This window comes from Alligator mississippiensis, chromosome 11 (genome assembly GCF_030867095.1).
Source record: "Alligator mississippiensis isolate rAllMis1 chromosome 11, rAllMis1, whole genome shotgun sequence".
NCBI lineage: Eukaryota > Metazoa > Chordata > Crocodylia > Alligatoridae > Alligator > Alligator mississippiensis.
Window position 1 is genome coordinate 26,053,461 of NC_081834.1, and position 12,840 is coordinate 26,066,300.

The 12,840-nt window shown below is 45.0% G+C and overlaps 1 long non-coding RNA gene across 1 annotated transcript in view; it reads right to left on the reverse strand.

Annotated features, from left to right (window-relative positions):
* LOC109280608 (uncharacterized) overlaps positions 1 to 12,840 on the reverse strand; it is a 56,899-nt gene that overhangs the window by 27,814 nt on the left and 16,245 nt on the right. The window lies entirely within an intron of this gene.

A 12,840-nucleotide genomic window follows, 5' to 3' on the forward strand; every position in this document is an offset into this window, starting at 1 on the left:
TGCCAGGAGAAGCACGGCTGGCACTTCTGGGTCAGTGCAATTGGCTGCAGGGGGACCCCCCCCTCAGTCCCTGACTGGCTCCTGGGGGGGGCAGGTGCCCCCCCCGACTAAGGAGACACCCGTCGACCATGCTTAATACAGATTTAATTTCAATATAAACTATGAAAAGAAACCATATTATATAATGTTTTAATATGGTTATTTTCACATTTCATATTCTTTTCAACAGTCTTATTTTAAAAATATTTAATATTTTCACAGTAAAATGGACACAAATTACAAATACACATTTATATTTAATTTTGACTCTCAAACTTTTGTAGTTATTAAAACTAGGAGAAATTTTACAATAACCCTAACATATTTTTCAGCACTCAAGATACTTGCATTTTGAATTTAAATTTGCTTTGCTATTAAATATCCACCTGTTTCTTCATATTTTGTTTTCTGCTTCTCATGTGGTTACATAATCTTGTAATATTTGGGTTACAAATATTGTAAAGGAATATTAAATTCCAAGTAAACAAAATACTTGTTCTCACAGATCTTTTTTCCTATTTACAATAACATAACTTATACTTTAAACTAGGACTCCTCAGGAGTGCCCCTTCTATCTAGGATAGCCAAAGGCAAAAAAGGTAATTAATACAAAATTTGAACTAGGAGTTTTCTTTCCTTCTTTGGTTATTACTCAATGATTTAGATCTTTTAACTGTTAAGTTTATTTAAAAGCCCCAGTAGATACATTTGCTTGAGAACAGCTTCAGAAAGGCTGTTATCTGCCAAGACAATGCCTCTTGTTTTTACTCCACAACACTATAAAGTAGGGATTCAACTGTGGTGGAAGGCAAAGAGGTTTTCAGTTATTTTGTCTGTAAATTCAACAACTATTTAAAGTCTTGACATCTACATTTTTGTGTTTGTCAATTGTTTGAGTTCTTAAACATTTCTAGAAAGGCTGCTCAGCTCATCTTCTAGCTGTTGTGTGCTGTGTCCCATGCTGGGTCGTTCATATTTTACTATGTGGAAAAATATTTGCATATCATCTTTCTAATCACTGTGTTGTTTGTAATGTTATGAGAAGGGAGAGCAGGAGTAGTGGAGGTAGACTACATTTACTTACTTACTACACTTACATTACTACTCTATATTTACTAGTCAGAGACACACAAACTAGTAGACAAATAAATGCATTTAGTGTATGCAGTTTCAGCATATTGCTTTAGCCATATTAAGGCTATGTCATCACCAATGTGAAGAGCTTGAAGGCCATCAGGTAGCATAATAAATGGACATGAGTCAGCAATGTAGGACATGGTTTGAACTTGCCCACAAAGGCATTTGTTGCCATTGTGAAGGCCCCATTGGTATATATTTAAGGCACAGTGACTTTGTCCAGTTCAAAAATGGTTGAGAAGTGCTCAATAATGGCATGGCAAGTTAAATCCTGGTTGACTGACTGTAGGTTCAGAGATGATGTGGTGATTGATTAGTGCTTCTGCTGGCCACTCTTCATGCCATTGAGTAAGTCAGGAAAAGTCAAAGGGTTTTGGAAGGGTGGACCATATTGGACGTTTTGAGGGGAGCTGAGCTACTGGTGGGTGGAATAAGTCTCAATGCACTGGCAGTGTAGGATTATCACGAAGTCTGGCAAGTAAGTTTACTTCAGCATTTGTGCAGCAGAGATGAGGCAGGGCAATGTTACTGAGGACTGGTAACTATGGGAGTAGAGTGGAGTGCAATGTGCCTGACACAAGATGCATTGTAGCATGCGGTTGGGCAGTCAGTAGTTTGCTGTGCAATAAACGAGCCCATACAGGGGCACAGTGTTCTGCAACTGAATAACACAGTGTGAGAGCAGATGAAAGTGGTATGGAGGCATTGGCACACCAAGTGGAGCCTGCAAGTCTGGCAAGTGGGTTATTCCTTGTTCTGATTCTTAAAGCAGTGTTCTGGAGATGTGATTTATAAGTTAAAAGTCTGGTCGAGGGTGACTCCAAAATAAATTGGGTGGTTTTCAAATTTGAGAGGATGACTATTTAAGGTGATAGCGAGTTCACAATTAATCTTGGCGTTATGTAGATGGAAAACACTTGAGACAGTCTTTGAGATACTTGGTTTGAGGTGCCATTTTAGGCAATGCATGTCTCTATCAAGTGTGAGTTCAACATTTGAAAAGTCATTAGCTTGGGCAGCAAAGGCACTGTCATCAGCGTAAACAATTTTTTGTAAGTTGGTTGCAGGCAGGTCATTAATGTACAAGTTGAAAGGGAAAGGCGCCAGTAGTGATCCCTGAGAGAGGCCATTGGTTTGATGTCACCAAGAGCTAGTTTGATTGGCCAGGTGGACTCTAAGGCTGTGTCCAGGCGAGCACAGCTGTGTGGTATATCGTGCTGCAGACCCATCTTCAGCACTACACACTGCACATTCAGGTGTTCTCTACATTGTGAACGTAGCAGCACGGGGGGAAGTTTGACCCCAGGAGGTCCCGGGGGTCAAAAAAACCCATGTGAAAACAAAACAGGGCAGTGCACACGGAGTGTGGATGCGGCCTAAAGCCGCATAATAATAGTTTGACTAAACAAGTGGCCCAATCTGGCAGAATTCCTGATATTTTTGCCAGAAGACCAGTATACCAGACAGTGCCATATGCTGCTAATAAATCAAGAAAGACAACACCAGTCTTCAGGTTTTTCTGAAAGCCATTTTCAGTGAAGGTGGTTAATGCTAGAACTTGATTACAAGTGCTCCAGCCACAGTGGGATCCAGCTTGGTCTGGGCTTAGGGCACAATCAGTTACTGAAGAAATGAGGACCCAGTTTAGTGTGGATGAACACAATGTGAATGCAAATGTCTGGGTTCATCATCTGTGTGTAGTTTCATTACATGCCCAAAGAAGGTTTTTGTTTACTATTAGCTATTCAGCAGCCTATGGCACGTGCAATAAATTTAGTCTCTGGCAATCACCCACAAAGTCACTATCCTAGCTAATATAAATTGGCATGTGGCTACATAAATTGAGTTTCTATTGATTTTTTACACCTCTCCAAGTTTTCTAATAGAGAGCAGGCCTCTGCAAAGAGGCCAAGTCCTGACCTGATGATAAAGGCCATATTTCCCTCTCATTCTGCATCTCTCAAACATATGCTTTGGCACATTTCCCATTCCATGGCAATGTTGAGGATGTCAGGCTCTAATGCTCTCAAACCAGTCTTTTTCATTGATGTTAATATTAAACACATGTAGAATCAAAGCTGATAGGAAACTCTTTGTGTTTGTTAAATGATCTTAATTTGCACAGATGTATTTGTTGAAAACCCTACACTGTTAATAGCACTGTCAGACCAACCTGGTTGCCTTTTATGACCAGGTCACAAAATCCTTGGACGCAGGTGTCGCGGTGGACATAGTCTTTCTGGATTTTAGGAAGGCCTTCGACACTGTCTCTCACCCCATTCTCATTAAAAAATTTAGATGACTGTGGGGTTGATGCCTACGTAGTCAGATGGGTTGCAAATTGGCTAGAGGGCCGTACCTGGAGAGTGGTGATGGATAGGTCATTTTCGACCTGGAGGGATGTGAGCAGTGGAGTCCCCCAGGACTCGGTCCTCGGGCCTGTACTGTTCAACATCTTTATCAGCGACTTGGACGAGGGAGTGAAAAGCATCTTGTTCAAATTCATGGATGACACTAAGAGGTGGGGAGAAGTGGGCACGATAGAAGGGAGGGACAGACTACAACTAGATCTGGACATATTACAGGGGTGGGCAGTTGAGAATAGGATGGGATTCAATACTGACAAGTACCGGGTACTACACCTAGGGAGAAAGAGCCAGCAGCATACCTATAGGCTGGGGAACTCCCTTCTTACCAGCACAGAGGCAGAAAAGGATCTTGGAGTCATTATTGATTCCAAGATGAACATGGGCCGCCAATGTGAGGACATGGTCAGTAAGGCTAACTGCACCTTGTCATGCATCCAAAGATGCATCACGAGCAGGTCCAAGGAGGTGATCCTCCCCCTCTATGCGACACTGGCCAGGCCACAGTTGGAGTACTGCATCCAGTTCTGGGCACTGCACTTCAGGAGGGATGTGGACAGCATAGAGACGGTCCAGAGGAGGGCCACTCTCATGGTGAGGGGCAGCAGGGCAGGCCATATGAAGAGAGGCTATGAGACCTGAACCTATTCAGCCTCCACAAGAGAAGGCTGAGAGGGGATCTGGTGGCCATCTATAAACTTACCAGGGGGGACCTGTGGGGACTGGGAGAGTCCCTGTTCCCCCGAGCACCACCAGGAGTAACTAGGAATAATGGCCACAAGTTAGCGTAGGTTCAGGCTGGACATCAGGAAGCATTACTTCATAGTCAGAGCGGCTAGGAGCTGGAACCAATTTCCAAGGGAAGTGGTGCTCACTCCTACCCTGGGGGTCTTCAAAAGGAGGCTAGATAATCACATAGCCAGGGTCGTTTGACTCCAACATACTTTCCTGTCCATGGCGGGGGTTGGACTTGATGGTCTGCTCAGGTCCCTTCCGACCCTACCTACTATGAAACTATATGAACCTGCTGGAAACTGTAAAGTTAGTTTTACTGTTTTTTTGTTGCAGGAAACTCATTGTTCTGTCTAGATTTAAGGGAATATCTTAGGCCATGGATAAACAAGGATTTGCAGTACTGCAGTACTTGGTAGCCCTATGAAAATAGAGCGCTATGGAAGGGTGTACTTATGTTCAGAGCCCCCTGGCTGTACCACTACCAAATTACTGGAAAGGCATGCTCTCCAGTAGGGGTGTGCAAACTGGGCTGTATTTGATTTGGATTTGGATTCAGCCTGAATCAGGGACAGTGATTCAGCCAAATCCGAATCTGAAGATTTGATGCTGATTCAGAGAATCAGTGATTCAGCCATAGACACAGCTTTAAATGTTTTTTGTACATACCTTGAGCTACCAGGTGTGGCTTGTGAACGCTGTGATGCTGGGGAGGATGGAGTGTCCCACAGGAGCGCAGGGGCTCCCCCGCGTGCTTGGCAGTGAACTCAGAAGCGGACCGGAAGTACTTCTGGTCCACTTCTGGGTCCACCACTGAGTGCACTGCCCCCCCCCCCCGATCCTTCTGGCTCGATGATCAGCCATGGGGGGACCCCGTGTGCCCCCCCAGACCCAGGAGGCACCTGTTGCCAAGCTGGGGGGGGGGCATGTGGGGGCACCCCAGCATGCTCCCTGGCAGACGCGGAAGTGCTTCTGGTCCACTTACAGGTCTGCTGCCGAGTGTGCTGGGGAGCCCCTCACGCTCCTGTGGGACGCTCCATCTGCCCCAGCATCTAAGCATTCACGAGCCACCTAGTACCTTGAGGTATGTAGAAAAAACATTTAAAGCTGTGTCTATATCCAAATTGTTGAATCTTTCCGAATCAATTCAGAAGGTTCCGATCCAATTCAGAGATATTAAAGGGTCTCCTGATTCAATTTGGATTTGGAGATTTGGCCACTGAATCAGGCCAAATCTCTGCTGAATCAAATCGGGGACTGAAGCTTCACAGAGCCCTACTCTCCAGCCAGGGAGTGACAGGGGAGTGCTCTTCTGCTCCCTTCTGTTCCTTTCCCTCCTCTGCGGAGGGAAGCCTGTCAGTAAGCTGATCACTAACAGCTTAACCTCTACCTTGCTGAGGAAGAAGGACCAGGAAGACTGCTAGTGATCAGTGCACATTGGTTCCTGCTGCTGTGGGGGCAGCAGTAGTCCTTGTGACTACCACTGTAACAGCAGAATGGCAGCAGCACTGGTCCCGGTCACTGTGGCATTAAAAAGCTTTAGCCCCTGGTCCTAGCTGGACTGTAGCTTTGCTCCCTGTCACTAACAGCCAGATCCAGAAGCAGTGGGCTGTCACCAACCCTGCTGCAGCCACTCTCCCTCCCTCCTCTCTTGGAGGACTGGGGAGAATAGAGCACTGTGGGATGCTGAGGGAGTAGTGCTATATGTAAGTTTACATGTGGTACCACACAATGTAGCACTACAGAGAAGCTTTCCTTTCATCAAGGAACATTTCTGTAGTGCATTCACCATTTTTGTAGCATTTCAGGTGGTGTGCATATCTGTACACTTGCTTTTTGTTGTCCTATGTGGACATAACACTACAAATATATTGTCTGTCCACAGCCTTATAAGGAGGTGATACTTCCCCTCTATCGGGCACTGGTCAGACCGCAGTTGGAGTACTGCGTGCAATTCTGGGCGCTGCAATTCAAGAGGGATGCGGATAACCTGGAGAGGGTCCAGAGAAGGGCCACTCGTATGGTTAAGGGCCTGCAGACCAAGCCCTACGAGGAGAGACTAGAGAAACTGGACCTTTTCAGCCTCCGCAAGAGAAGGTTGAGAGGCGACCTTGTGGCTGCCTATAAGTTCATCACGGGGGCACAGAAGGGAATTGGTGAGTATTTATTCACCAAGGCGCCCCCAGGGGTTACAAGAAATAATGGCCACAAGCTAGCAGAGAGCCGATTTAGATTGGACATTAGGAAGAACTTCTTCACAGTTCGAGTGGCCAAGGTCTGGAACGGGCTCCCAAGGGAGGTGGTGCTCTCCCCTACCCTGGGGGTCTTCAAGAGGAGGTTAGATAAGCATCTAGATGGGGTCATCTAGACCCAGCATATGCAGGGGGTCGGCCTTGATGATCTATTGAGGTCCCTTCCGACCCTAACATCTATGAATCTATGAATCTATGAGAACCTCAGTTGCATGCTGAAGTCTTCAGGGCTAGGGACAGACATTGCACATAAACTGGTTTAAGTGATCAGAAACAGGGTTAAACCTGTAATAGAATATATGTTCAGAGCACATAAACCAGTTTAAGAATGGCTGAAATCAGTTTGAGATAAATGTGGTTGAATGTAGTATCAGATTTAACTGATTTGGCTGAAACTGGTTTATGCAATGTCTGTCCCAGACCCCTTGCTGGTTTAAATTAAATCACACTCCCCCAGCATCCCAGCATGCTCTCGGGGCTGGGTGGGGCTCTCTGCTTCACAGCAGGACTGGCCCTTCCCCTATTCTCCCTGGCTGCAGCTTTGACAGAAACTTGTAGGCACAGCAGCATCTGCCTGCTCCCCCCACTCCCTCCCCACTCTCTGCTAAGCATTCCCCCTCCCTCACAGATTTCTGAGATGTCTGTCTGGTTACAAAACTGATTCAACCTAGTCAGGTTAAACTAACCTGCAAAGACTGAATCAATTCAGGCTCAGGTTTTTGAATGTCTGTTCCCAGCAAGGAGGAACTTCAGTAACCAAGACAAGGAAGAGAGGCTTTTATTTTTACATAAAATTAAACTCCAGGAAGATGATAGGCCTTTTCTTGCTAAGACTTGTGTAGACTGTGTTTGGAGTAGGACAGGGAAACCATCTGGTCTTTTACTATTTTATCATAAAATGGAACTTGATTGCAATTTCCAAGAGAAAGGTGAACATCTAACAAACTAATTTGTAATGTTTCAAATACAGACACAAATTTTAAAAAAGCATTCTGCTTTTTTATTTACATATTATGTCAGAAAAAAAATTGATATGGGAAGATTACTCTCTTCAATAGAATCAAATAACACATTTTAGTTTTGAGAATATCATATTTATACAGATTAGTATAACAATTTAACTGTAATCTCATCTGGAAAAAAATATTGTGAGTTTTATATTTGGCGTAAGATTTCCATCTTCAGTAAAGAAGATCCTCTCTCACTTTGATAGCAGCTTATTTTGAAACTCCTTATCCACAATGTTTGGGGAATGGACACTACAGCATATCTTCATTTTATTTAATGTTGCACAGGTACACTGTTTTCCTTTATAATTTTATCTCAACAACAAATAAACATGCATGTTTCACAATAACCAGATAATATTACAATGACCACTTTGGGGTCAGGTCAAAGAGTATTTGCCAAACCTTTTGATTGTTAGTAATCAGAACAGAAGTGCCCAAAATCCTGAGATTAAAGGATTATGCTTCAAGGAAGACTTGTGGTGTTTCAAGAAAATGTGACTGATGCTCACCACTTATTTTTTACATGCTGATGAGATTTAATGTTTAAGGTCCTTCCCATGCAGACATAAAAGCTGTTGTAATCAGAGTATTACTAGGGAAGACTACTCTGGCTGGGGATTCAATATGTTTAAATTGTTGAGCCAAGGTTATTGTTTGGATTAGGTTAGAAAGGATGACACTAAAATAAGTAAACCCAGATTGTGAGACAAATACAGAGGAAAACAAAACAAACCATGTTGTAATTTAAAAAAAATTCTAGATACAATTAAATCATAACATGCATATGATAGAAACACTAGAATAATCTATAAACTAGATATTCTACATGTCTACACAGCAGTACTAAAACAGTATGTATATTTAATTTGAATAGTATAAAATGCATGCAGTAACAGAACTAGAGATGTCTGAGATGGAAGGGACTTATTAGGTCAGTTTGCCCATCCCCCATCCCTGTTGTTCCTCACAATCTGAGTGCTTTGCTCCTTTCCATCCATACTGTATTTTTACAAAACAAAACTTGACACAAAAGCAGCTAGCATCAATCACTATGTTCTGCAAGAAAGCAAAAATAAGGTATTTGGATATATTGATGATGAACCATTTTAGCACATTGTAGTCTAAAGGTGTCTTACAGACTGTTTTCCAAACAGTTGGCAGCTGCTTTACAAAGAAATGCATGCTTACTATATTTGATTTTTTTTCATATTTTAGGAGGCATGGTATTATGAAAAAAAAAAAGCATAAAAATAGATGCTGGTATACAAAGATTCTGGTTTACACATTTTCAGATACCACCAGATGATTATTACTGATTAGGGAAAATAAAGTAACAGCTGTCTGGGGAATTCCTTCAATGTCTGGATTATTAATTTAATATCTACACATTGTCTAGATCCAACTAGTCCACAAATGTTTGTCTATATTGTAAAATAGGTTAATATTATTAAAATATTTTGCTCCATCATTGCACAAATGCCCCAAATATATTTTTTATCACAATTAGTCTTATTTTTTAAATCTGAGTGCAGTACTAATTTCTCAGGTTTGTTATTGTGATATGTTATTTGCAGTAATCAACTCAGCCTGGTTAGCATTAAACATCATGGATGCAGCATTTTTCCTTACCTAAATATGAGGTATATTTTTCTATTTTTTAACACATATCTTTTGAAGAGTTTGGTAAAGATGAATTTTCACATACATAGCAAACACTGCAGGCATGCTGCAAAATTCATCCCCCCACCCCCCTCAAAATTAGAAAAGGTGGGAGACATCCAAGCATAAGGAAATTGGTTTTAGTTGTTAGTTACTGGAGATAGGTTATTTGGGTAAGGTCCCAGCCAACTGAAAGGGGGCAGATACAGTGCCCATCTTTGAAAAAAGGGAAGGAGAAGGATCTGGAGAATTAGAGCAGTTAGTCTGACCTTAATATCTGGAAAGAACATGGAACACGTCATCAAGGAATTGATTTCTAAATGCCTAGAGGAAAATACGGTGTTTGGGAACAGCTAACGTAGATTCATCAAGAGTAAGTCATGCTTGACCAACCTGATTTCCTTCTATAATAAGGTGACATGCTTTGTGGATGAAAGGAAAGCAGCAGATGTAATACACCTTAACTTTAGCAAAGTTTCTGACATGTTCTCATATGATGTTCTCATTAGTAAGTTAAGGAAATACCATCTAGATGTGGGGTGGGAAATTATTTCATCTGGAGGGTTTTGGGGACCTGTTGAGGGCCACGTCCATCTCTCTCTCTCTCTCTCTCCTCTCCTCTGTCTCTCTCTCTCTTCCTCCTCTTCTCTTCTCTCCCTCTCCTCCTCTTTCATTCCCCTCCCTCCAGAACCTAGATGAAGCTGTAGTTCATCAGGATCTCCAACACTCAGCTGTGGACCCAGACACAAGCCGCTGCCACAGGGTCTCTTCCTGTCTCTCCCCTTCCCCTCCCTCCCCCACCCTGCAGAACCTGGCTGAAGCTGTAGTTTGCCAGAAGCCCTGTGTTACAGCTGACACTGATGCCCACACAGCACAGCAGAAGCTCCTTCCTGGGCCCACAGCTGAGCATTAGGGCTCCAGGCAAAGTACAGCTTCAGCTGGGTATTGGAAGGAGCAGGAGGGAGGGAGGAAAGATGAGGGCGTGGGAGAGAAAGAGGACAGAGACAGAGACAAGAGAGAGAGAAAAGAAAGAGAGAAACAGAGAGACAAGAGAGAGCGAGAAAGAGAGATTGAGAGCAAGCCACTGCCACCCACCAAGTGCAGCAGCAGCTTCTGCCTGGATCCACAGCGGATGCCACTAGCGGGTTTCAGGTTGGGGCTCTGGGTGGGAGCTTCCACAATGATGGAAGGGTGGCCAGTCAGCTGTGGACACTGCTGACAGGTTCTGCATCCAGGCTCCTCAACCTGCCTGTGGTGTCCACAGCTGATGCTGCCCTCTGTTGTGGAAGCCCCACCCAGGTCCATGGCTGATGCCTGATGCTGCTGGGCAAAAGCAGTCCCGCCTGTCTGCTGGGCACCACATAGCTGTGGAACTGCTGGTCACCTGCAGGCCAAATCCAGTGAGTTGGCAGCCATCCAACCTGCAGGCTGGATCGAATTTATTGGCTGGTCATATTTTTGTTCATCACTGATCTAGATGAAACTACTGTAAAGTGGATACAAGTGGGATCACTGTGCTCAAAGAGTAGTCATCAATGGTCAACATCTGTTTGGGAAGAGGTAACAATGGACCTTGCCCAAGGGTCTGTCTTAGGTCCAGTACTGTTTGCTGTATCATAGTACTCAGGGTCAGAAGGGACCTAAGCAGATCATCAGGTCCGACCCCCTGCCCCGGGCAGGAACGGGTGCCAGGGTCATATAACCCCAGCCAAATATCTGTCCAGCCTCCTCCTGAAGACTCCCAAGGTAGGAGAGAGTACCACCTCCCTTGGGAGCCCATCCCAGAGCCTGGCACCCCTAACTGTTGCTGGTTCCTTCTCCCTAGATGCAGCACCTTGCACTTGTCTGCGTTGAATTCCATCCTATTCTCATCCACCCACCCCTGTAATTTGTCTAGATCTAGTTGGATTCTGTCCCTCCCCTCCAGCGTGCCCACCTCACCCCACAACTTGGTGTCGTCAGCAAATTTGGACAGCGTGCTTTCCACACCCACCTCCAGATCACTGATAAAAATGTTGAACAGTACAGGCCCCAGGACCGAGCCCTGGGGGACTCCACTACCCACATCCCTCCAGGTCGAAAACGACTTGTCCACCACCACTCTCTGGGTGCGACAATCTAGCCAATTTGCCACCCATCTGACTGTGTAGGTATCAGTGCTGCAGTCACCAAGTTTTTTTAAGAAAATGTGCTGGGAAACCATGTCAAAGGCCTTCTTAAAGTTCAGGAAGATGACATCCACCCCAACACCCTCATCCAGGGGGTTTGTGACCTAATCATAAAAAGAAACCAGGTTAGTCAGGCAGGAACTGTCCTCAATGAACCCATGTTGGTTGCCCCTGAGCATTACCTCCCCTGCTGGGCCCTTGCAGATGTACTCCTTGATAATTTTCTCAAAGGTCTTCCCAAGGACCGAGGTAAGACTGACTGGCCTATAATTGCCGGGATCTTCCTTTCTCTCCTTCTTGTAAATGGGGACCACATTGGCCCTTTTCCAATCCTCTGGTACCTGGCCAGTGCCCCACGAGCACTCATAGAGCTGTGCCAGGGGCCCCGTTATGACCCCCACCAATTCCCTCAGCACCCTCGGGTTTAAACACATCCAGCCCCACCACAACTTCCCTAACTAGGTCATTCCTGACCCTAGGCATGGCAGTGCCTCCCCTGGGTCTGTCTGCAGTTCTAGTGAGGGAGATGCTTCGGTCCCTGTTTAGGAATATGGAGGCAAAGAATTCGTTAAAGAAGTCAGCTTTTTCATTTGCCACAATCACCAGATTGCCAAGCCTATCCTGTAGGGGCCCCACATTACCCAGTGCCACCTTCTTACTTCCTCTGTATTTGAAAAAGGGCTTTTTATTATCCTTAATTCTGGTCATGAGCCCTAGCTCCATCTTTGCATTGGCCTTCCTAACAGCCTTCCTGAGGTCCTGAGCAATGGAGGTGTAATCCTCCTTGGTGATAGTCCCTTGCTTCCACTGTTTGTATGCCTCTTTTTTGCCCTCAGGCATCCCTGGATGCCTCTCCTGAGCCATGGGGGCTTCTTAGCACTCCTGGCCTCCTTGGTGCACATTGGGACTGACTCCCTTTGAGCTTGGAGGATCATCTCCTTGAGAAACAACCACCCGTCTTGGACTTCCATCTCACTGAAGGTCCAAGACCCCAAGGCCATTCCTACTAACCTTCTTCGCTTACAGAAGTCGGCCCTCCTGAAGTCGCGGACTTCTGCCTTGCTGCTTGCTTTCACCACCTTGCGCTGGATAGTAAATTCCAGTAGGCAATGATCACTGTCATCCAGGTGGTCAAGTACCCGCAGACCCTTCACCAGGTCATCGCCTGTGGCAAGGACCAAGTCCAGCAAGGCATTTCCCCTGGTGGGACTATGCACTTCCTGGGTTAGGTGGAGGTCCTGTATCCCAGCTAGGAACCTACGTGAGCGGTTGGATCTGGCTGACCGCTCCTTCCAGCAGATGTCTGGGTAGTTTAGGTCACCCATGACAACCACAACCTGTCTTCATTAATGATTTGGAAGGTGGGATTGAGTGCACAAGTAGCAAATTTGCAGATGACACTAAGATAGTTGGAGTTGCAAGTACTTTGGAAGATAGGATTAAGATCCAGAATGACCTTTATAAACTGGAAAAGTGG